Raw genomic sequence first — 26,217 nt, 5'->3', positions numbered from 1 at the left:
GTCGGGGAGGGGGGGATTGGCAATCCTGCCTGCTATTGCACTCACATTGGGGCAGGGTTTGGTGGTACAGGGAGAGTGTGTTTTGAATATACAGTGGTGCCTCGCAAGACGAAATTAATCCGTTCTGTGAGTCTCTTCGTCTTGCGAAGCACGGCTATTAGCGGCTTAGCGGCTATTAGTGGCTTAGCGGCTATTAACGGCTTAGCGGCTTTAAGAAAAAGAAAACAAACTCGCAAGAACTCGCAAGACGTTTCGTCTTGCGAAGCAAGCCCATAGGGAAATTCGTCTTGCGGAACGACTCAAAAAACGGAAAACTCTTTCGTCTTGCGCGTTTTTCGTCTTGCGAGGCATTCGTCCTGCGAGGTACCACTGTACACAATTTTGGTTTTATGTGCTATGCCTGGAACATAGCACACACACACACACACGGCAATAGATTGAGAGTCAACTGTAGTTTGCATCTCTGGGGCTCATTTGCCTGATCTGCACAAACAGGGGACCAGTTACATTATTTTTGTATGGTACTATTTCAGCCTCCAGTGATGGTGGTGGTTTTGTGGGGAATGCATATTTGCCTACTCATCTAAAGAACCCCCCCCCCCAATTCCCTAGCATGTCAGAGAATGGATATGGTATAAGCCTGTACCCAACTAATTATTTATTTGTAAGGTCTTGGGGGGTGGGCTGTGCAAGGGTGGATATTATGATACCTCCTTCTCTACCCACAAAGATTGCAAATACTATTGCTCAGGAACTCTTATTGTATAATCTTCTACTGGCATAAGCTAGGCCCTAGTATCTCTTTTATAAACCTCCTCCCCGCTTGTATCCTCAGCTTCATTTTTAGGGTTGCTTTTTTAAAAAAGTCAGAGTCTGTCTAAGATGGCATGACATAAAAACCTGACAAGAAAGAATGAAAGAAAAAAACATTTTCTAAAGCAATCTCTCTGGAGAATCGGGTCAAAGCCCTCCCATTGGCTTTTAGCAAGCGGAAGACTTGAAAGAAAGCTTTATTTTAGAAATTTAGAGACTGTACACAATATTGATAATTGTTTCCTTCTGTTGTTGCTGTTGCATTGATTTTAATCCAAGATCTGCAGTGCATCAAAGAGAGGTTTGTACAAGTTCCTTTAAAGGAAAGTTTTGATCTTTTTTGGGTTTTTTAAGTCTCAGAAACTGCCTGGAGGAGTAGCATCCACAAGAAGAGCCAACAATCGTGGAGTATAAAACAGAAAGACGTAGAATGTCAGAAGACGACTAAAGAACTTTCCTCTCTGGTACACTGAGATAGTCAAAGTGGGATAAAGGGGAATTAGCAAAACACTGTATTCCACAAGCATGTGGGCCTTAAAAGGAAAAAAAATCCTAAAAACTAAAAGAAGAAGAACCTTGCATTGTTTCTGAAATGTTGATGTTTCATATGGTACTAAACAACACGGAGTTCACAAAATCAATAGTGCCAATAGAAAAAGTCTCTGAGCTCTAAGCGAAATGCAGCAGCGACTTCAGCACAGTATTTACAAGACCTTGGATGGTGAAAAGCAAGCCAACTTCTGTAGAATTTTAAAACAAAAAAGTGACATTTGCAAGGAAACTGAATAAATCTAGCAGGTACTCGGGCCTTTCTCCAGCACTAATCAGAACACAAGGGATCCTTGTGAGTAGTTGGAGGGTTCTTAACTCCCCAAAGTTGAGCTTTAGAATTATTGCTCTAAGCAAAAGAGGCAGCATTTAAGAAAGTGTGCATGGTTGTCAGGTACGAGTCCAATTCTAGTTTTCCTCCAGTATATGTCTCTTGACAGGGATAGGAGGCAGAATGCTAATCCCACTCCTCCTATCTCCTTGGCAATGCAAGAAAAGAAGCAGTATTCCTTATTTCAACTGCTGCCTATCAATGAGGCCTTCTGCACTGGCAGGTGATCTACTTCAATACAATCAGTGTCTTAAGCATGTTTCCATGACCCGGGACTGATTCCCGGCCAAGCATACCTGTATGCGTTTGTTTTGCTGTAGATATTTGGAGAAACTTGAAAAGTCAGTTTGTACAGATGGCTCATTATGAAGCTCCAAGTAACAGAACTTGACAACCTGTTCGCAGGCCTCCTAAATGTCTGCACAGCCAAAACCCCACAGCCATAGTTACCCTTGGGTATACATTTCATGCAGATATAAGCCGTTCATGGCATGGAGATAAGAGAACAGAGTAAAAGAATGGGGAGATTGTGTTTGAAGTAGTACTTTTGGTAAGCATGCTGACACAAAGCTCTGGCCTGATGTCTGAAGTCTGATTTTTACTTTTCCAATTGTTTTCCTTGAGATACAGTTCCCATTATCATGGTCTTTTTTTTGCTCAATGCCTTATAAGGCATGTTTTATTTATCTCAGAAAGATCCTTTATGCTCTTGTGTGAATTCCCATTGTTACGGCTCATTTTAATTTCCTTTAAAGCTCTTGGCTATTCTTCTGATGGAAGTATAGCGGCCTTTGCTAAGTTCTTTTCCACGGTGCTATCTAGTGTTTCTCTATGTAGATACGCAAAGCTTCAAAACACAAGCAAGAGTCAAATTAATCCATCTCTTTCAAAGCTAGCATATACATAGAGAGTGTATCTGTCAGAAATTATAAATCTTTTCATTTTATTTCAACCACTTGGGTTACTAGACCATAGCCATGGCAGAAATAAATACTTGAATTAACCCTAAGGGCAGACCCTCCAAGTGACCCTATTTTCCAGGGACAGTCCTAGATTTACAGAAGCCGTCCCAGTTTCTGATTTGATTCCGGAATGTCTGTCCCTATTTTCATTGAATAAACATTGGAGGGTATGGAGTTATGCAACCCCCGAGCCATCAGACGGCAGCCCTGTGTAGGGAAGGTTATTTTAATGTTTAATGTCTTCTTATGTTTTTATGTATCTTGTAAGCCACCCAGAATGGCTGGGGCAACCCAGTCAGATGGTTGGGGTATAAATATTATTATTATTATTATTATTGAATAGGACATCCCTATTTTCATCAGAGAAATGTTGGAGGGTATGTAAGGGCAGGATTAATCTAACCAGCTTTAAAAGTGGAAGCCCTGTGCAAAAACTCTGCTTGCATAATGGGGCCCTCCCCCATGCCCTTGCCTCCTGAAATTGGCTGGGGGGGGGGGAATCCTACAAAAGAGCACGTGGTGGTGGGGAGAGCAGGTATCATAGACTCATAGAATTGTGGAGTTGGAAGGAACCCAAAGCAGGAATCACAGCTTCTAGGTAAAGGTACCCCTGACCGTTAAGTCCAGTCACGGATGACTCTGGGGTTGTGTGCTCATCCCGCTTTATAGGTTGAGGGAGCCAGCGTTTGTCCGCAGACAGCTTTCAGGTCATGTGGCCAGCATGACTAAGCCGCTTCTGGCAAAACCAGAGCAGCGCATGGAAACACCGTTTACCTTCCCGCCGGTGCGGTATCTATTTATCTACTTGCACTTTGACGTGCTTTTGAACCGCTAGGTGGGCAGGAGGTGGGACCGAACAACGGGAGCTCACCCTGTTGCGGGGATTCGAACCGCAAACCTTCTGATTGGCAAGCCCTACGCTGCTTCTACATATGCACAAAGCCAAGGTAAGGAAATGCCTCCTTATTAAGTTGTGTGACTTATAAAAAAGTTGGAACTACCTCCTTCTGTCTGGTAAGCTGCAGTACTTGCAAAAATAGAACGACTGGGAGAGTGCACCATTGAATTCCACTATATATATATATTTTTAAAAAATCTAGATTACGTTAACACAATCTATTAAGCCTAGATCACTGTATTCAAATATCTGAGAGTGAAATTTGGAATAAACCAATTAAACAGAGTGTTTACAGACCTAATATAAAGACAGTTTTCATATGCCCTCCTTAACAGTTATGCCTACTTGGCATCCAATTCTATTTTGCTCTCAAGCTCTTTCTATAAGGAAAGGAGCACATTTTAAATGCCCTCATATCTCTCTTTCCATGCTGACTGTGGCAGATCTAGGCAACGGAGCAATGAGTTGTTTAAAATAGCAGACCTTGAAAATACAACTCCCTGAAACATTAGCAAGTACAAATTTCTCAGTATATGGTTGTCACTGTAGATCAAACATCACTTACCTTTGCGGAAAAGCCACACTAGTATTGTAGATCACAAAAATGTCTCAGAAGATGCCAAAAGGAACATGCCTGGCTAGGTGTAACCCACTATTAAGAAGTTTCCTCAGTTTTCTGAATACTGAATACAGACCTTAGTAAAGGTAAAGGTACCCCTGCCCGAACGGGCCAGTCTTGACAGACTCTGGGGTTTGTGCGCCCATCTCACATCTATAGGCCGGGGGCCAGCGCTGTCCGGAGACACTTCCGGGTCACGTGGCCAGCGTGACAAAGCTGCATCTGGCGAGCCAGCGCAGCACACGGAACGCCGTTTACCTTCCCGCTGGTAAGCGGTACCTATTTATCTACTTGCACCCGGGGGTGCTTTCGAACTGCTAGGTTGGCAGGCGCTGGGACCGAGCAGCGGGAGCGCACCCCGCCGCGGGGATTCGATCGGCAAGCCCTAGGCGCTGAGGCTTTTACCCACAGCGCCACCCGCGTCCCACTGAATACAGACCTTAGGATGCCACTAATACTTGAAAGTGGCACATTTTTCAAAAGAGACAATGCCTCCATTTTTGCTTCAACCTCATAAAATACTGGGAAGAGACTACTACCCCAACACAAATGAAACAAAAGGGCAACAGACTATTAAACATGGCCACATACATGCACGGTGAGGCTAATTCACACTATCAGTTGGACTAGTGTTTATCCATTGTAATAATTTCTAAAGAAGGTTTGACCATGCAAAAATATTTCACAATTTTATTAAACTGTGTCCTCCTCCCAGAGAGCACGCGTTGCAGTGATCATCAAGACTGACCTCACTGCTGTTGTGGGTGGGAACAATTGGATAGCCACAATAACCCGATTGGTGGTCCCTCGGTTGCTGGGGTAAATCTGGCCAATGGGATCATTTCATGCATTAACTGAGGGACCCATATATACCGCTGCATGTTGCGCTGAGCTTCCTCTTTTTCGCCTCGTGCATTGGATCACCCACCCTCCCTCCCTATAGTTAGGGTTCATCATGGCCTTGCTATGCCATTGTGGGTCGTCTGCTTTTGGGGCATGGGCCCGGTAGGAATTTTCCCATTTGGCTGATTGGCTGGTGCTACTTGGGTTTCGCCTGCCATGTAGCAAATCATCACAACTTTGCAAGGTTTGGCGGTTAGGCATTGGTTCAATGGTGGTGGAGGGGATGTGGATAGACTGTGCCCGCCCCTCCAATGCTAGGGTATTCCGTTAAAGGAATCCAGGGGCTCGCCTTGCTTTTGTCCGATCCCCTACCAGGGCTTAGGGCCACGCCAGAGCCCCTGGGAGCATTTGGGGTGAGCTTGAGTCTGAACCTGGTCCAATTCTCCCCCACAATGTTTTCCCTTACTGACGTCTGCCAGAGTCCCGCTGCCCTGCTGAGGTCAGGTGCAGCTAGTCAGGAACCAATGCCCAAGCAAACCACTCACAATCTGTAATCAATAAAGTTGTGGCCAAAATTATGCCAATAACCTTAAACTAAATTCCGTGTCAAGTGTCTCTTTATTTATTGGTGGAGGTCTTGGGATCTTAACACGCTTAGTACTTCTATGAGCATTAGCTTGGCAGTGTTCCTCATTTTACAGATATAGAAAAGAAAGTTCACAACTGAGCAAAAAAATCTAACCCCATGCCAGCTGAAGGCATTTTGCTGCCTGAGGCAAAGCACAAGTCATTCTCTGCCAAGAAAGAAAGAAAGAAAGAAAGAAAGAAAGAAAGAAAGAAAGAAAGAAAGAAAATTGTGAGCATACTGGAAGAGAGGCCCATAGCCAGACTGCTGAATTGATAAACACAAGTAGAGCTTAAACTCAAAACAAATCTGGCATTGTGTGTGAATGTGTGTACAGTGGTACCTCTGGTTATGTACTTAATTCGTTCTGGAGATCCGTTCGTAACCTGAAGCATCACTTTAGCTAATGGGGTCTCCCGCTGCTGCCGCGCCGCCACTGCGCAATTTCTGATCTCATCCTGAAGCAAAGTTCTTAACCTGAGGTAATATTTCTGGGTTAGCGGAGTCTGTAACCTGAAGTGTCTGTAACCTGAAGCATATGTAACCCAAGGTACCACTGTATATCTACATTTATATGAAACTCACAACGCCTTTCTCACTAGAAGTCACATAGGCAACAAAGCACACACATGGAAGCAGGTTCAAATGCCATACAAAAGATAACAAAAGAAATTGTTAAAATCAGATTTTGTCCTGCACTGTTATGTAAATGTTGGTGATCAATCAGGTTAGACTTCCAAGGGAGTAAGCAACAGGGTATGTGCACTTATGCAAGTAAATATATAAATGTCCCACAAAGTTTTAGCAATATAATAGTGATGTCTTCATTATTCTCAAAAGCAGACATGACATTATGTTCTAAAACATACCATCAAAATGCTACATTATAGTATTATATTATATTAAAGTGAATATTGATTTTTTAAGGAGTATCATTCATCTTAGTGTCTGAAGACTCCCTGAACTAGTGGTTTAATGCCAACAAACGATGCACTAGTGAACATAAAGAGACTATAAATGTTGCACTGCCAGATCCATAGGCATCTTTTTGTGATCTCCGCGCTACATTGCATTACTACGATTCCATTTTTGAAACCATTGCTGTTATGTGAAATTTAATCCTCAAGCTGTAAGGGATTGTGGCATTTTCAGTGCTTTAGAAGCTTACTGGGAAAACTCAAAGATTTTCTTTTTCTTTTTCTAAAAAGGTCCTGACCTTTTCAGGTCTGGTTTCCCCTTTCGTAAATGCACTATAGATCTTTTTTTTTATGACGTAATAGAAAGAACAGATGACCAATCACCAACGGGAGGCAGAAAACCAAAGTTTACTCTGACAAAGATGGCGCCTGATGCTCTAATCAGGTAACATAGGAAGCACTTGAAGTTGCAGCTCCCCATTATGTTATCTTGGATATGAAAAAGGGCAAACATGCCACATTTCACATTATAGGCGCATATAAATGTAAAGGTAAAGGGACCCCTGACCATTAGGTCCAGTCGTGACCGACTCTGGAGTTGCGGCGCTCATCTTGCTTTATTGGCCGAGGGAGCCAGCGTACAGCTTCCGGGTCATGTGGCCAGCATGATTAAGCTGCTTCTGGCGAACCAGAGCAGCGCACAGAAACGCCGTTTACCTTCCTGCCTGAGCGGTACCTATTTATCTACTTGCACTTTTGTGCTTTTGAACTGCTAGGTTGGCAGGAGCAGGGACCGAGCAACGGGAGCTCACCCTGTCGCGGGGATTCGAACCGCCGACCTTCTGATCAGCAAGTCCTAGGCTTTGTGGTTTAACCCACAGCACCACCCGCATCCAATAGGTGCATATACATGGCACGAAAATGTGCATTAAAGTGCTGGATGTGGCATCATTTTGGGTTGCTATACACACAATGTCATTCTCACGTCACCCCTGTCCCATGCTATTTGTGACGAGAATTCACTTCTCAAGTGCTTACTGCCTACATGTGTAAACAGACAGCGTCTTCTCAGCTGACCTCCTGTCAGGGGTGCCAACTTGAACAAAATATTTGGAGGCCCCAGGTAAGCCCCCCCCCCTCGCAAAGTGAGGTGCATATGCACATTTTGAATGGCAATGCCCATCAACTGGGAGGGCTGCCCCCAAAAATGTTTTATTGGGGGTGGCAAAGTGACCTCGGCCTCTAGGCATTAGCTCCTATGCCGTTGTTGGAAAAAGCTAACAAGAGAATTTGCCTTGGGATTATGAAACACAGACTATGTAGAGATAATAACCCTTACCAGAACCTCTATTGTTCAAAAATGTTCTGCATACTTTTAAAGAGCAAAACAGTTCAGACCATAAATAAAATTATTTCCATGTGATTTGTATGTACATCTTAAAACTTAAGGCATTTAATGGATCTAATATAGTCAAGGAAGAAGGCTCACCAAGAAGTAGACACAGGTAATGACTGTGGTCATGAGGAAGAAACTACTGCAACAGAAAGAGGGGATAAGTAGACAGAACCCTGCTTCAGAAGTTGCAATGGAAATTGAGCAAAGCAAGCGGGAAATGGTACAGGGTTTCCCTGACCCATCAAATTAGCCCTATTTTACATGTTTGGGTATCTTGAATTTGTCTTGTATTCACTTTTATATGCTTTTATATTGCTGTTTTTAGGTTGTGTTTTTGTTTTAACTATATAATTTTTTTTTAGACTGCATCCCACTCAGAGATTTCTAGAACATTAAGTGGTATATAAATATATTAAAGCAAATATTGCATTGTTAAATCTATATTGAAAGTGTGTGATTTGATCACTGTTCTGTATTCTTTAAAAAAACTGCTGTTAATTGCTTTGGGACTTTTTTTTAGTGGGAATATATATTAAATAAATCTAAACCCAATAAACCTAACTGTGATCCTAATAATTGCATGTGCAACTGGTTCTTGTTGGTGTCAATGTTTTTACATCAGCAATGTGAAAAACCATAGCATGGGTACTCTCTTGAGGGATTGCTGCTAACCTATATTTTATTTGCAAGGTCAAAATAGTGCAAAGACTCACGCTCAAGCAATTTCCAAGCTCTGAACACTTTGCTCCTGTATTTATTGATTTAAAAGATGGGAGTGCTGGTACTGCTATTGATAAAACTACCTTTGTTTGAACTGAGGTACAGAGAGAGAAGAATCTGAAGTGTGTCTGATAATTGGCTGAAAATCAACAGATAACTACAGAATCTTAATAACTGGAAGGTCAGCTGTTCCAACCCCCTTCCCTAAACTCAGGCACCTAGAAATAAAAAATGCTCCATTAGATTTTGGAGGGTAACCACCTCTTCAAAAGAGTTTGTCACAAGCCCAAGAGAGTCTCATCCCTGCCACTCAGGGAGCTACTCAGAGTTGCACTTCCTACTTTTGCTTAAGAGGAGATACGAGTAAAGCAAGTTGCCCTTGCTTGCAGTGAGGAAGGTGGGTGGGTTTATAGTTGGTCATTACCTCTTTGAGGTCAATAATTGGCTTAAACTCTGGACTTCCTGTCTGCCCCAGTATGGGAAAAGGGGAGGAAGTGGCAGAAACCTTAAAGGAATGACTTTCATCACAACCACACACTCATGGAACACAAGTGGCTTGCTATACACCAGGACGCCAAATTAAAATTTAAGAAAAATCTCCGTTGCTCATGAAGTGAATGAGGCAAGTGCTTTGGTATTTACGAACAGACTAGGGTTTGAACAACTGCTTAATGTCAACTGTCTTGTAAGTCTCTGAAGAGGCGCATCTGAGACTACTAAACCTGCACTGGTTCCCTGCAGAGTGTGGAAGGGTAAGGAGTGACAGAGGAGCTGTGCCTCTCCTTAACTGAGCGAGCCACTAGCGTGGTTGTCTCGTTTTGGAACATTCCTTCTTCTCAGACATTTCCCCTACTTGTTTTTTTTTTACCGATTTCCAAACCATAGCCATAAGTTAAAAAAAATACCACACAACAAGCCACATTTAATTTTCATAAATGAACTGATAGAAGTCAGCAGTCACAGCCTCACCCACCCTTTCCCTGTTTCCAGTCGGTCTGTGAATCAATCTGGATAAAAATGAGGTACAGTGGTACCTTGGGTTAAGTACTTAATTTGTTCCGGAGGTCTGTTCTTAACCTGAAACTGTTCTTAACCTGAAGCACCACTTTAGCTAACGGGGCCTCCTGCTGCCGCCGCGCCGCCGGAGCACGATTTCTGTTCTTATTCTGAAGCAAAGTTCTTAACTGGAAGCACTATTTCTGGGTTAGCGGAGTGTGTAACCTGAAGCGTATGTAACCTGAAGCGTATGTAACCCGAGGTACCACTGTAGTCAAAGTAATCTAGTTAAGAACTAACTTTCTAGCAAAGCCGGTAGTTTAACCTATACAGTATTTTCCACATACAACCCTGACACTGTATCCATTGCATCACAAGAAGTTATTCTTCAAGAAACCAGTGTTTGCAAACCAACTGGTATAAAAACAACTGAGGTGTTAAAAAAACCAGAACCCTGAAAAGAAATTGCCCTATTAATATTTTATATGACTTCTGTTTTCTTTCTAAATGGCATTTGCACTGGCAAGAGCAAATCTGTTCACCAACAATATAAATGCCTGCATCCTATCTACAGTCCCCTATGCCTTTAGATGGCCAATATCTGACACTTAGGTTCACTATGTAAACAAAGAGAGGCAATTTCAGCCAACTTCTGAAGTTCACAAACTGGGTTCAGTGGAACATATTCCCAGACAAACACATATAGCATTACTACCTTAATTTCAGAAATTCAGCAGATGCAGGTATTGCCCCTGTATTCTTACTGGTTTTTCAGAACATATCATCTAATGAAAAAACATGGCGCTCAAAGCATGTCAAAGCAACAGGAACAAGACACATACACACGCAAAACAACAAAAAAAAAAAGAACAGAACATTGTCATAGGCATGTATGTTTCACAAAGAAATAAAACAAAATACATGAATATTTCTTGAGAGAATGATGGATATCAGCTCCAAATAGAATAAATTGAAGACTTAATGCTTAAACATTTAATAATATTTGCAGATTTGCCAAGCTCGTATTGCTGGTTGTCTGTAAAATGTACTAAACACCATGAAAATAATAAAAGGATGCCAAACCATATAAAAAAGAGTGTGGAGACTCTTGTCCTTGTATGGATTCTAGTTGGTGTGTGATCCTTCCCTTACCACATAACTGGTATACTCCATAATGATTAACACCATATATCCTGCAAAAGAACTTGGGTTGTTCCCCATTGACTAGCAACAACCAAGCAAGCTGCCAAATAAGTTTGTTTTTTTAATACAATTTTTCAGTATAAGCATCAAAAATATTCAGCAACATGAGGTAAATTGAACAGCTATTTTAAACAGCTGGCTGTGAATGGGTTAGTGTCTATGCAGGCTAGAATTAAAGAGCCCTATATATTATGGGGTGGGGTTAGGAAAAGGAGCACAACAAACTACTTTCATCAGCTACCTTAGAAACAGGTAAGAGGAGATTTAATAGATTCTAGACTTGTTGAGGCTGAATAAATATCTTGTTCTATCCCACAGTAGTGCTTCAGGGTTAAGCATATTCAGTGTCCTTTATAATCAAGTTGTCAATATACTGCCTTGGTGCTATACATTGATTTTCTGCCAAAATACAAGGAAGTTATCCTTGTGTGTTCAGTGGCTTGGCTGCAAGTTTATATTTTTAGACAATAATCTTTCCTATCACCCACACACTACTGTTTCACCACACTCAACTTCTTTAAAAAAAAAAATCCCTGTTAGCATTTAGAAGCATAGATGTAACTTTAAAGGAGCAGTTTTAAATTTATGCAGCTATTACCACTGTGCATTCTAACCTTGGGAAAGGACAGTCTAAAACACTTGAATAAAAAAAAATGTACACATTAAGCTTAAAACAGAAGATTTCCCTTGCACACCCAGCTTGACAAAATGCTTCACTAAGGAATGGCAAGAAACTTCTACCTGAGGCAACAGAAACAACATTAATTACAGAATGTTTATGAGAGCATTAACCACATGAAATGGGGTATGAAATACACCAAGGGTGTTCAGAAAAGAAAAAATAGCATAGACAGTTACACAGTCTACAAGCATTCCTTTAGAGAAAGTTTTGTCTGAATCCAGGAATGAAACTTGTAATGCGTAACTTATGGAGCAGTCACACTTAGAATACCATGCACAATTCTGGTCGTCCCTGGCCCTCCACGAGTACCTCATTCCTCAATCTGAAACCGAATGCCCCCCACCTTGTGTAAAGGTAAAAGGTAAAGGACCCTTGGACGGTTAAGTCCAGTCAATGGCGACTATGCGGTTGAGGTGCTTATCTTGCTTCGGGCCGATGGAGCCAGTGTTTGTCCACAGACAGCTTACCGGGTCATGTGGCCAGCATGACTAAACTGTTTCTGGTGCAATGGAACACCATGACGGAAGCCAGAGTGCATGGAAATACAGTTTACCTTCCCGTCGCAGTGGTACCTAGTTATCTACTTGCACTGGTGTGTTTCTGAACTGCTAGGTTGGCAGAAGCTGGGACAGAGCAACAGGAGCTCACCCTGTCACGTGGATTAAAACCGCCAACCACCTGATCAGCACCTTGAGTATTCCACTTGAATTTACAAACTTTTGACGTTCTTTAAAATACTGAACCTTCCACCTCACTTCCAGTGAGGAGCACCAGAGTTTGGAAGTTCAAGTGGATAACTCAAGTTGGGAGGGGCAGGGAGATTCATTTTCAGACAAAGGTATGGGTTCCACCAGTTCCAAATGGCCTGGCAGAGAAGGCTCTGTCCCTTTTTCTGCAAGCCTGCTGTATCCCTTTCCTGGCTCTGACGCAGGAACACATCCCACACAATGAACTATTACAACGACTGGAGTTCTTTTGGGGGGCAGTGGAGATGAGTACTGGGGGACTGCATTATCAAGGCTTATAAAATTACACATAGTGGTTTTTTGGGGGGGGGGGATTTTCCACCAACTCACTCAACCTGAGGTCATCCCATGTAGCTAATTAGTGGGTGCTTCAGGACAATTTAAGAAGGATATTGACAAGCTGGAATATGTGCAGAGGAGGGCAACCAAGATGATCAAGGGTCTGGAAACCAAGCCTTATGAGGAACAGTTGAGGGAGTTGGGTATATTTAGCCTGGAAAATAGGAGACTGAGAGGAGAGATGAGAGCCATCTTCAAATACTTTAAGGTTGTCACATGGAAGATGGAGCAAGCTTGTTTTTTTCTGCTCCAGAGACTGGGACCCAAACCAAGAGATTCAAGTTGCAAGAAAGGAGATTCTGACGAAACATCAGGAAGAACTTTCATTTGTCATATATATATATTTATTAAAGCTTTTTTGATACAAGATAAAAAAGGAAAGAAAAGGGGATCGGATTCTGTCTGTTACATAAAAAGAATTATTCAAAACATTCACTCCACGACAGCATCCAACAAATCCACTTTCTATAAACCGGTATTTTTCCAATCTTCAAACCCAAATATTGCAAGTTCATCTTCCCTTTCACGCAAAAAGTCCAAAAGGGGTTCCCAATGACTAATACTGTTAAATGTCAGCAATAGCTTTTCTCCAATTAAACGTATCGACTTTGCCTCCAACAATTTCAGCAACCATGCCTTCATATTAAACAAGGGTAAATCTTCCCCTCTATGTGCATATAAGAGTGTCTCCGATGTAAACACACATTGAGACAATGTTCCCTAATCACTGGTCCACACTCAGTTCTGTATCTTCAACTTCCATCAGGTTGAACTTTCTGACAGTAAGAGCTGTTCGACAGTGGAATGACTCCCTTAGGAAGTGGTGGAGGTTTTTAAGCAGATGTTGGATGGTCATCTGTCATGGATGCTTTAGCTGAGATGCCTGCCTTGCAGGGGGTTGGACTATATGACCCTCTGGGTCCCTTCCAACTCTACAATTCTACGGTTCTATGAAATCAGTAACCATGGACACATACAGAGAAGTGTAAATGTTTTAAGACCAACCTGGGTAAAAGGAAGAAAAAGCAGGTGTCCATAATGGCCCACACACTATGGTGGTTGTTTTTTAAGGGGAAAATTATATTGCTTGACTTTGAAAGAACAGACAGATTTGATGCTTGTATCTTGAAAACTTCTTAACCTTTGATAAAAGATGCATGGGCCAGGAGAAAAATGTTTGAGCAGCAATGAAAGGCTATAAAACATGAGACAAAGAATAGTTATAAATGTGAATGAATGTAACAAGCTAGCCAAGGTGTTGAAAATCAATATTAGTACTTGGAGCCATCATCATTATTTTTACTGCTCCTGTAAGTAATCCTGTCGTTCTAATTCTGTCAGTGATATGAACTTGGGAAGCAAAGCAAATAATTAACGGAGAAGGTCTGAGGTAATTGAAACACTTGACCTGTTTAAAAGGAGAATGCAGCTCAACACAGAGATGGAAATTGCAATTGCCATCATTCCTGAAGAAGAGAATGGATAGATATTTTGTGTTCAGGGAAAATGAGCCTCAGTGGCAGCTTGTGTAGCTAGAGATTCAGAAACTGGTGCCACGGCTGAGAGGGATATCAAGGGGCAGGAACCTGATACTGGAGGATAGTGTGAGATGGTAGCATGGGGGTTAAAAAAACTCAGCACTATGCAGGCACAAGTCTGCTAATTGACCATTTTTCTTCATTTATTTTACACATGTGTAGTCTGCCTTTCTGAACAAAGTCCTCTCACGGATGCAAAAATAACTAGCAACATTACATTATATTAAAAACCAAAACCAAAAAGCTAAAAGCGAGCAGCAGTATTTTCAAGTATCTTCATCAAGCCTATACTGTACTAAACTGGGCAGGGGAGCTGAGCAATGAAGGCTTGTGTAATGTTGTCTTCCACAGGTAATCCAAGAAGATCCCCAAACTATGGATCTGTGCATTCACTGGTTTTCTCCTAATGTATTTTAAATATTTTTTTTCCAAGTCTGTGTTTTGCTCTGATGTTCTTTTTTCTGTGGGACACAGCCTGTGACCACAAGATATGCAGGTTTAACAAGACGAGGACTATAACTCTGTTAATGCTGTCAGTTTTGAAGCTTGTGTAATAAAAAAGGTTGTGTTGGCAGAGGTTCTAAATTTAAAGCTTATGATCTGTGCAAGTTTCTAGTATTTTGGTTTCTTTGATAGAATTTCAATAGTGGCTTTGTGATAGTTGCTCTTTTTTTACAGAATGCAGTTGCTGTTAGTATACTAAGCCAGTGAAAAGATACCACTGCCACTATTATTATCATTTATATGCCGCCCATCTGACTGGGTTTCCCCAGCCACTCTAGGGGGCTTCCAGCAAAATATAAGAACACCATAAAACATCAAACATTAAAAACTTCCCAATACAGGGCTGCCTTCAGATGTATTCTAAAAGTCATAATAGTTCTTAATGAGAAGAAGCTTTTAGAACGAAATGCCTCTCTAGTTTTCCTTTGTTATCAACAGTTTCCTAATATTTTTATCTATGAAATTATTTTCATCTATACTGATCATCTATATTATGAATAATAGATATATTTTTCTATTGGTCTTCACTGCCACAAACTTGCAACAGTTTGACCTCACTTCCCAAAGATGAATTCCTCCATTGTCTCCTGAGACAGACAGATGTCTACAGTCAACAATGGTCATAATGGTAATTGGGATGCAGGTGGTGCTATGGTCTAAACCACTGAGCCTCTTGGACTTGTTGATCAGAAGGTCGGCGGTTCGAATCCCCGCAACAGGGTGAGCTCCTGTTGCTCTGTCCCAGCTTCTGCCAACCTAGCAGTTCAAAAGCACACCAGTGCAAGTAGATAAATAGTTATCGCAGCGGCAGGAAGGTAAGCGGCGTTTCCGTGTGCTCTGGTTTCCGTCACGGTGTTTCGTTGTGCCAGAAGCAGTTTAGTCATGCTGGCCACATGACTTGGAAAGCTGTCTGTGGACAAATGCTGGCTCACTTGGCCTGAAAAGCGAGATGAGTGCCGCACCCCATAGTCGCCTTTGGACTTAACTGTCCAGGGGTCCTTTACCTTTACCTTTTTATAGTGGTAATAATCAGCTGTGCTTTCCACAGTATCAGAAATTATTACTTATTATTTCAATGGTTAGCATTCAAAAATGTGTGTGTGTGTATATCACACACAGAGTGATATTAAAAACCAAAATGCTTTGTGTTGACAAAGTCTGTCACTTCCCAGGGTCATTGTAAATAATGAGAACTTTAAAAAATCCACTTTCCCAGGGAGAGTGGGGAAAATAAGTTGAGAGTAATTGGGGCAGGGGAGGAAAATAATAATAATAATAATGAAAATGAAAATGAAAATCGGGGAAACATGAATGGTTTTTAAAGATATTGCAGTGTCTCTGAAATATTACTTGATAATAAGCTGCAATGTGGCATTATTCCCCTTTAGAATTTAAGTCTTTCTACATCAACAAGGCCCCTGTAGTATCTGAATAATAACCCTTCTTTCTCAGGAAGGAAAGTATACTGAATCATCACACACAATACTGTAACAAATTGGGGAAGCATGTGGTGGGGGGAGGTAGAAGGGGATCATATTATAATTATAATTTATAAGGTTCTACAGGGGAATTTAATGATAAAGTCACAGTAAGGCACACTGAACTTCTATTTCTTTGAATCATTCCCAGCAGACAAGGGAAAAGGTGAAACTGCTTCTGCGTCTGTCAGCTCTTTGCACATTAAAATGAACAGTTAATGAAGTCAATGCAGCTGCTGAACAATATGTGTTTATAATGAAGCTGCTGTAGTGATCTGACCTGCAGGTTGGCAGACCTAATATGCTAGACCCATTGACAGAAAAGCAGATAATGGTTCCCCAGCACTCCTTATCTCCATTCAAAAGACAACACTGGATTTCACTAATCAAGGGCTTGTTTGCCTCTAGGGCAGATTAAGCTGCTCAGAAATTAACAAATTTGAAGTCAGCTTTCTAATTAAAAGCTTTATAAAGAACCACTCTTATTCTGTATAAGCAATTCCCAATTAAATTTTCAAGCTACAGCACATGGCCATAATCTCAAGACAGATGACTTTCCACGGAAAGCCAACCTTCCCCAAATAATGCATTTTTTGTACTGTCCAAATGTAAGGGCCATCATGATGCTGATCTCCAAGAACAAGCAGGTACTTAAAAAGCAGCTCAGAGATGATTTATTTTTGCACTGACTGGGGCCTATGGGAATTGGTCCAACAACATATGGAGGGCTACATTTATTTATTTTATTTATCTTCAGAATTTCTATATCCTTCCCCCTTCATCCGAGGATCACAAGGTAGTCTTGAATATAAAAGCACAACAATGCATAACATAAAAACAATAAAAACACTAGTTTTTCTTGGGGGAAGAGGAATGTTTTCATCCGGCATCTAAAGATATGTAACAATGGTGCCAGGCAAGGCTGCCCAGAGAGAACATTCCACAAGCAGGGAGCCACCACAGAAAAGGGCCGCAGATAATGATTGCAGGTTCCAGGATTCTTCCTATGAGAAGAGGCAATCCTTGAGGTATTGTGATCTTGAGCTGTTTAAGGCTTTATACAGGTCAAAACTAGCACTTTTGAATTGGGCCTGAGATGGTGTTATATATATGTTCGTTGCTAGACTCAATAGATCAGGCAACAGTTGCATTGGGAGCCATTTCTTCATACAAATGTATTCAAATACTTATTCCTAGCTCTCTAATGCTGACATTCTGTTTTACTTTTCCACAATGGATATGATGGAGAACTTCTGTAAATGCTGAATGGGGTGAACCCTTCCTTCCTTCCTTCCTTCCTTCCTTCCTTCCTTCCTTCCTTCCTTCCTTCCTTCCTTTTATTTGTATGCCTCTTTTCCACAAAGAAACACACACACACACACACACACACACACACACACACAAAATCACGCTCAAAGCATCTTACAATGAAGAAAACAGAAACACATTTCAAACAAACACTGCTAAAACAATTTCCTAAAAATATATGGCAAAACAATAACACAGTAACAATTCCGTAACATAGCAAAACAATCATTTCATAAGAACATAGCAAAACAATCGCAAATATAATAACATGCAAAAATGTATGTTTCAATACTATAAATATAACAATAAAATTTAAACAATACACAGTATCCAATAGCAAAAATAAAAAGGAAGCTTCAGTTTCACCTTAGTCCTAGAAACATCCCTCCAGTGATGTTGCTCAGTGTACCTTTCCTGCAGTAATTTGCAAGGTTTCCAAGGGCACTGGGTGGTCAACATAATGTGGCCAACTGAACTCTGGTTTCAAATATCTTAAGAGCTTTTCTTATGAAATAAATATTTACTGATCAGATTATTGACTCGAAAAAAGCTATCTTTTGTTGAAATGTTGCCATTTATTGTGCATTTATGTCAGCCCCCATGGCTTCCAAATGACCCGTATTTCCATGCCTTACTTAATATAGAACTGCTTGTCATTCAGTGGTGCACAATACCCCTTTGTAGAGACATAAATGCCTAGCAGCAAGGAAAAGCCTGACAACGACACCACGGAGCCAGCCGCGCTTCCTACCAGTCCTCTTTTGTACAGGATAGTGCAGGATGCCACCACCTCTCTGCTCTGCTTTGAACGGAAGCAGACGAGAGTGCTTCTGTTCAGAGGTCAAGCCACCCTAGTAAAAACAGTTTCAGCGAAACCTGTCAAGCTGTAAAACAAAAATGCAAGGGAGAAGCAGTTGCTGTGAAATGCTTCTTTGATACTACAAACGGCAGTATTCATGAAACACGCAACTTCTTCTTCTTTTTTAAAAGACGTTCCAAAAGATCCAATGGTTAGAGTGAACATTTTTAAGTCCTCAAAGGGGAGGGGAAAAGGTTGCATGCTCAATTCTCATGCTTAAACTAATACCTGGATGATCCAAAACAGATGTCTCTCTTGGAGCTAGCAGCTCCCAAAAATTTTTTTGCAAGACATTTCTGGGCACAGCGGCATGCACTTAAAATTCAAATCCATTATTTATAAAGCGCAATGAAATTGTCTGAATACATGAATTGGGAATGTGGGTGAGCTGTCCAACAGTAATGCATTTAAATAGCAACACCTGATTTGTGACAAACATCCATTAATTTGGGGGAAGAGGGAGAGTCAACTTGCAAGGCTGCAAGAGACTGCCTTTCAGATTCAGCTTGAGAAAAAAACCAAATTAGATTATGAAACAAACCGATATTTAACTAAACCTTAGAAGGGTAAAAAAAAAAAAAAAAAGCCAAACCAAACTTACACAAGGTGCACTCTTTTATCCCAAACTAATCAATCTAGAACACCACCCCAGACTTTATCCTAAGAAGTCATTAGCTTGGATTAGAATCCCCATGCCACCCTCTTGAAAGAATTAATCCTTCACATAATTCCATTTATTGACACAGTCAAGGTGATGAAGAGAAGCAGCACGATTTTGCTTCCTGTCCTCAAAAGCATACCCACAGTCCTATATTAATTGTGGTTGTGGTTGCTTTACAGTATATTAGCTTACATGGCATGTTCTATAAACTGATCCACAATTTTACTGCTCCTTGGAATATCCACCCCTCCCCAATGTGGATTGCGATCCATCCATCCATCCATTTTTCATTTAGCCTACCTCACTCTGTGGTAGGTGGTTCAAGTATATAATTAATAACAGTAACTTAATCCATGCTGAGATACAGTGAACATACCGTATTTTTCACCCCATAGGGCACACCGGCATAGGGCGCACCTAGGTTTTTTTTTGGGGGGGGAATAAAGAAAAAAAATTATCCCCCCCCCAGGTGCGGGGCTGGGGCGGGGGAAGCCCAAGCTTCCCCTGACCACAGAATAGGTTGCTATCTGCAACCCTGGGGAGACCGGCGTGACTTCCCGCCGGGCTCCCAAGGGTTGCGGAGAGCTGCCCGAAGCCTGGGGCAAACTCCACTGTGCTCCCCAGGTTTCGGGCTGCAGGCTGCTGTCCGCAAGCCTTGGGAGCCCGCGGGAGTTCCCGCCCAAGGCTTGCGGATAGCTTCCTGAAGCCTGGAGAGCGAGAGGGGTCGGTGTGCACAGACCCCTCTCACTCTCCAGGCTTCAGCGAAAGCCTGCATTCGCCCCATAGGACACACACACATATTTCCCTTTCATTTTTGGAGGGGGAAAAGTGCATCCTATAGGGTGAAAAATACGGTATCTAAAAATGAGCTCACAGTTGCATGATGCAGGTCATGGGGAAGCTGACAAGACGACAAGCGTTTACACAGCCAAAAATAAGAACATTTTATTTTTAGAATCGTTTAATTTCCTTACAGCAGCTGTGGGGAACCTTTGAACCACAATTCCCATCAGCCCCAGCAAGCACTGCTAATGGACAGGGGTGATGGGATTTGTAGTTCGGCAGCATCTGGGAGGTCAATAGTTACCCATATCTGCCCTACAAATTACTGGGTGCCAATTCTAACGGAAAGATTTTGCTTATTTGTACAGGCCACATTCATATAGGCCTTTGAACTTCTTAAAGGTCAGAAAGGAAACACCGTCATTCTCCACAGCTTCATACACATCTGCCACAATCTGTAACATTCACTACATGATAAGCCAAAAGTGGGACTAAGAGACCAAGTAGCAAGGGTAACTGAGTGGTTGGATGAACATGTACACCCATATAGTTGAAGTTTAAAGGACTCCCCTAGACCAGTAGTTTCTCAGTCAGCCAGAATAATCACAATTAAGACTGTATTGCCTTTGGTTGACTTGGCTCATCAGGAGTGTTTTCAGAGGCAATTAATCGTGAACTGCCATCGTAGTATTCTATGTCAGATTGGGCAAAGGTCAGCTGGACTCATTCCTGAATGTGCTTTAAGAGACATCCAAGCTGTGTATAAAAGAAGCCTCCAGAGGTTTCTTTCAGAACTCCCAACTGAATCAACTGTAGAAAAGACTAATGCTCGGGCCTCAACCTTGCAAACATTTAGGAAATGTTTAAATTTTTTTGTTGTTGTTGTCCTCCATGTCTTAAGACTTGTTGTCAGTCCTATGAGAGATCACTGGGATATCAGCAGTGGGGCTCTAAAAGCCTTTAAAAGGGATGCAAATACAAATAAATTAAGCCAAAATAAAGATTCCAGAGGAAGTCAGATGTTTACAACACTGCTTTATAAAAAAGTAAAGTTCATTGTATTGCCATTGTTTATAGAGCATTTGCATCAATTGCAAGACAATTAAGTTGATACCAATTCCTCTCAGCTCTTAACATTTGCTTCTAGTTGTGGTTTGGGGAAGAATCCAATCTGGGACCAGCCAAAAATGGAGACTACCTCTGAAATGCAGAAAGTTTCTGGATTTTATCTTTTGGGTCAGAGGAGTATGCAAGAAAATGACTGTGACTTTTACTGTATCCTAAAATAACATATGAAGACAGGAGTGCCTGGTGTGCTCTGGTTCATGGGGTCACGAAGAGTCGGACATGACTAAATGACTAAACAACAACAACAAAATAATATATATTAGACACAGTTAGTGAATCATATGTTCTGTCTTAATTCAAGCTCCAAATTTTACTCCTCTTCAATCGGGACCAAATTGTACCAAGTTCCTAATTTTCCATGGTGAAGTCATGACAACATTTTGTTGTTTTTTAAAGGGAAACATTGCATTGGAGGCAGCAGAATCCAAAATATACCTTAAATAAGTATATATAAGTGCTCATTCTTACAAAAAGGTATTTAAAATTATTTGTCTAAGAGATGTTTCAGTGTTCATGAGCAATTCTTCTGAGACACTCAGAGAGAGGGAAATCCGTGATTTTCTTGATTCACAGTCCAGTTTGCAATAAATGGGTCTCCAAGGAATAGGCTGACCAAAACGCTGCCATCTTGACACAGAAAGGCATTCAGACCCCAGTTGTCCGCTGCAAACAACATACATTATCAGACGATAAAAGGAACAATGATTGAGGCATGTCCTGCTGTGGGCCCAAAGGTCTTCAACATTAGCACAGAGTTTCTAATCCTTTACCATTTTCTCTAGCTCATTTCCCCCACTTCATATTTGTAACAATGATTCTTTTTAGCACATGCCAGTATGAGTAACTTTATTCTTCCTTCTGATCTGCTTTTATAGAGAGGCTTGTGTTACCCGGGCGGCCTATAATTCATTAAGCCAAATTTCCTTCCATCTGGTGGAGGCTTACACAGTTGTTGAAAAGCTGTCACTATAACCTATTGTCACCGCAACCTTTTATGAACCAAACTACATTTTCTTGTCAAAATGCATTTCAACGGTCCTGCCAGTGCTTACTTTCAATTATTTCCTTTATCATCAGATTTTGAGCACTGGAGGACTTGAGATCATGTACTGGAGATAAATTTTCCCATGACCATCCAACGATTATCTAATATGCAAACACGGCTGGATATTTTAATGGAAGCTGCGTAGGAAGGTTCAGATACAGTAGGTGCACTTCAGGAGGCATTAGAGAACAAATCTGCACTATTATTTATTGACTCCAGGCGTAGAAATAGAAGAATTCTAAATAAGTATAATGGGAGGAACCATCACCATCTCTTTCACTTGCAGAGGAAAGGCAAACATGGTGTTCCTCATCACTGTTTTATGAAGATATATACACATGAGAAACCAACTGAAACACAGCTTGCAGTTGTAATTTAAGAGAGAATGTGTGGAAGCCTTGTGGAATTTGTTTCGTTTAGCAGAAAAATGTGCAATACTTGAATCCCAGTCTTGTACTGATACTGAAAGGGTGCAGCTGCCACCCTCAAACTCTAACAAGTTAAGAGAAATGTTTCGCAAAGAAATGATGTGCAGGTTATGCATATGACAACTGACAATGCTGTCTGGTCAAAGGTTTCCATTATACTACATGTTCGGCTAAAATCATCCATGTGGTTTTTATTGCTGTTGGCATCCATCTTGAGAGACAATGGAGTACACCTCCAGGGGTGAAGTGGAACCGCTGTGTTAGCTGCACCGAAGTTACCTCCCCGGGGCACAAGTCTGGGCAGTGTGTATGGAGGTCCTGGATTGCCCAGATGACAATATCCCCCTCTCAGCCTCACTGATGTGGTCCAAAGGAAAGCAGAACAAGGTGCTTGGCACCAGCTTGGCTGTAGGAACTGCTGGAAGGACGTGTATAAGGTGGAATCCAACTGCCTTAGGGAGTCCATTCTGGATTTGTATATGGTTTACTCCTTAGCCTTACCTTCTCCCTAAGATACCCACAAGGCAGTGGAGGTTTAGGATCAGATATTTCCTTTCCTAGATGGGCTACCTTTCCAGGTTGATGAGCCCCATCTGCCACTCACTTCCCTCCTACAGCATGTGCAGAAACCCCCTCCTTGACTGTTGGCCCCACCATTGGTTTATTCCACTCAATCTTCCCTAACACCCCATACGCTCTATGTTTTTATATGATTTGGTTAATTTAAGGTACATCCAGTCAGATTAAAAAGTCAATCCTCCGGTTAGGACAAATTTTGTACTAATTTTCAGAATTTGTTGAATTGGGATGAGAATGGGTGTTTTGTTGTGGTCCTCACTGGGAGATTAGTTACTTACCTCAGAATAGTTTTTTATAGTGGAATCTTGCCTTCCCTTCATATTTCACTACATTTAACTAATGGATAAAAGCACAGTAACTTAATAGGGTAAGTTCAACAATCACTTTCTAACGAATTCAGATTTATTTTTAGCAATAGCCTGTACAGATTCTAATACCAGTCATTTTGAGAAGAGTATAGGATTCAAAGCTAATCTGAAATTAGTATGCATTTAAAGGATTATACCCTAAATGATGACAACTGATATGTTTCTTTAAGAGCAATGTTCCTTAGCTGAGTATCTTTGGAACATTACGATCATAAGCCATGCTTCTGAACATTTTTACTCTGTTGCCTTAAAAACATACTCCCACAGGGTGCTGTTAGCCTATTGCCATAGGCAATGAGAAACTTTTTTTTTAAAGTAGACTAATGCTTCAGAGTCTCACAGGCTTTCCTAGTAATTACATGTACCCTGAATTTCTTTCACATAGAAATATGCATATAGATGCCAAAAATGTATTCTATGAGCACCTGGTGTATAAAACACCACTCTTTTAAATTACTTATTGGAGGGCGAATTTAAAGCTGCTCTAGCAGAAGTCTTAACACAAGTACTTACAAAATTCAAACTTGGAATGAAGAACTAATACTGCACATATCTTAGCTATATGGCACAAAAAAAGTTACCTAAGAAAAACAGCCATGTCACAATGATTAATGGAGTGGGGGAGGGGAAGAAGGGCAAGACTGTATAAACAATCAATGGCTTTTCCATTTACTGGAAGGTCAACTACAATACACTCACTGATTCTATTACAAAGCAATGTTACTACTATTGTTTGGAACAATTCTGAGGGAACGGAATGGGAATCCTTTAAAAAGAAATCTATGTATTTTTTGTATTTTTTTTTTAAAGGAAGACAATACAATTGGGAATAAAACGTTCCTGGGTCGTGTGCAACTGTCTCATATGCTATATGTTACAGTGTCCAGAATACGAAAGACCTACAATCTTTTTTCATTCATACACACCAATACTTCGCATGTATACCTGACACATCTGATCAGCCTGGACAGGCTTTAATGCGGCACCACCACCCGTCCCAGAATGCTGTTGGGCTCAGGACTTGCTTGCTGGCTCCCCATAGGCAATCTGGTTGGCCATTGTGACATCATGATGCTCGACTAGATGAGCCTTTGGCCTGATCCAGCAGGGCTCTCTTATATTCTTATGTGATCTAGTAGTTTTTTAAAAAATCAAAATAGACTGGCAAAGGCACAATGGGGAAGCTTGAAAGCAAGACCTTGGGAAATCTTTCTGGGAACTCCTACTCCTCATGAATTATTGTTTTAATTTCTTCAGCTTACCTGGTATAGATCTTTGTGGAGTTTAAACAACACTCATTAATAATACAGACCACAAGAAAAGTTGAGTAGCTTGAATCTACAGAGAAGTGCACAAGTAGCACACACAGAGAGAATTAAAACCATATGGCTCATGGTTTTAATTGCCGTATTTTTCCATGTATAAGGTTCCCCCCCCCTAAAAATAATGTACAAAATTTGGGGGCATCTTATACACAGATAGATCTCCCCCCGTTTTCTTAAATCGGAGTCCCCCAAAATAGGGGGTGTCTTATAGACAGAAAAATATGGTAATTTGTCGTGATTCTTAGCTGGAAAATGGTATTAAGTCCATATCTGGCTCCTCATGTTTGCTATTTTACCAGTTCCTAATGGAGAATTACAAGGGAACCCAAACCACAAAAACTATTCTTGCAGTAAGAAGAGAAGAAAAAACATTAGGAAACCCAGAAAGCTAAAAACCTAACTGGAATGTATTCCAAATACCTTTTATTCAAAAGCATGCCAGTGTTTTAACCAGTATTCCTGTGGATTTCAAGGACCAGTGAAGCAGAAAGAAAAAAATCTAGTGAGACTTAAAAGTAACAAATCTCTAGGACCAGATGTATATTATTAGAGGGTATTAGAGAAGATAAAGAAAAAACTTTTGGCTACTGGCATTCATCATTTTAAAGGTCTGATAAAAATTCAGATGGAATTAAAAAGAGAAATCGGGAAATCCTGTATATTAGTATTAAATGAGATAGTTATGTTTAATGTAAAATTAGCAAACAATTTAACAATATTTCACTAAGCTATAGCAGAGGGACAGGATGCTGTATGGCAGCAATGATTCCATCAGGCTACATAACAGAGGAAGAGATGGGACGAAATAGTGCAGAAAAAGGGCAACCAAAATTATCAAGGGGTTTGAACAACGCCCCTATGAAGAAAGGTTACAACATTTGGGACTTTTTAGTTTAGAAAAAAGGGCAACTGAGGGATGGCAACATAAAATGTGGAGTTGCATAAAATGCATGCATGATGTAGAGGAATGGATAGGGAGAAATTTTACCATCTCATAACACAATAATCCAGGGCCATCCAATAATGTTGAATGCTGGAAGATTCAAAAGAAAGTACTGTACTTCTTCACACAGCAGATTTAAACTATGGAACCCATTCCTGTTAAGGATAATGCTTTGATTTCCTGAAATGGGAATGTTTAATTATGTTGAATCGCTGTGTATTTTTAGAATGGTCCCGTCCCCCCTTTGGCAATAGCTCTCATGTGATTGACTGACCATGAGTCACATGAGGGAGGCTTTACATTCTGTTGCGACTGTTATTCTAGCAACTGTCACTTTTAACTGTTTTCTGTTACCTCTCTGTGTGTAAGAGGGAGAATGGCTGCTGAGAGAGACTTCTTAGGATACTGCTGAGGACAGTGTGTGGCTAGTGTGAGCTGTCTGAAGTGAAATAGACAGAGGAAGATCCCTAAAAGTTAATAGGGAGAAATCAGTGCAGGAGCTCTCTTAAAGGAACAAAGGGAATAAGCACGAGATTGTAAATATAGTCTTCTCAGTTATATGTTTACAGTGGTACCTCAGGTTACAGATGCTTCAGGTTACGCGCTTTCGGACTGCACACCGTGCCAAACC

The 26,217-nt window shown here is 41.1% G+C and overlaps 1 protein-coding gene and 1 long non-coding RNA gene across 3 annotated transcripts in view; both read right to left on the bottom strand.

Moving 5' to 3' along the window:
* Positions 1-26,217, bottom strand: part of KLHL29 (kelch like family member 29) — a 424,682-nt gene that overhangs the window by 225,972 nt on the left and 172,493 nt on the right. The gene's annotated exons all lie outside the window — the stretch shown is intronic.
* LOC310703483 lies at positions 2,272-24,667 on the bottom strand. Its single transcript, XR_014524177.1, has 2 exons — positions 24,264-24,667; positions 2,272-2,540 (listed from the first exon to the last, which is right to left on the bottom strand). It is a non-coding gene; the product is annotated as an uncharacterized lncRNA (long non-coding RNA).

This window comes from Podarcis liolepis (genome assembly GCF_965112155.1).
Source record: "Podarcis liolepis genome assembly, chromosome: 3".
NCBI classification, from domain to species: domain Eukaryota; kingdom Metazoa; phylum Chordata; class Lepidosauria; order Squamata; family Lacertidae; genus Podarcis; species Podarcis liolepis.
The sequence above is the reverse complement of the archived record's forward strand: the minus strand, read 5'-3'. Positions and strand labels throughout refer to the sequence as shown.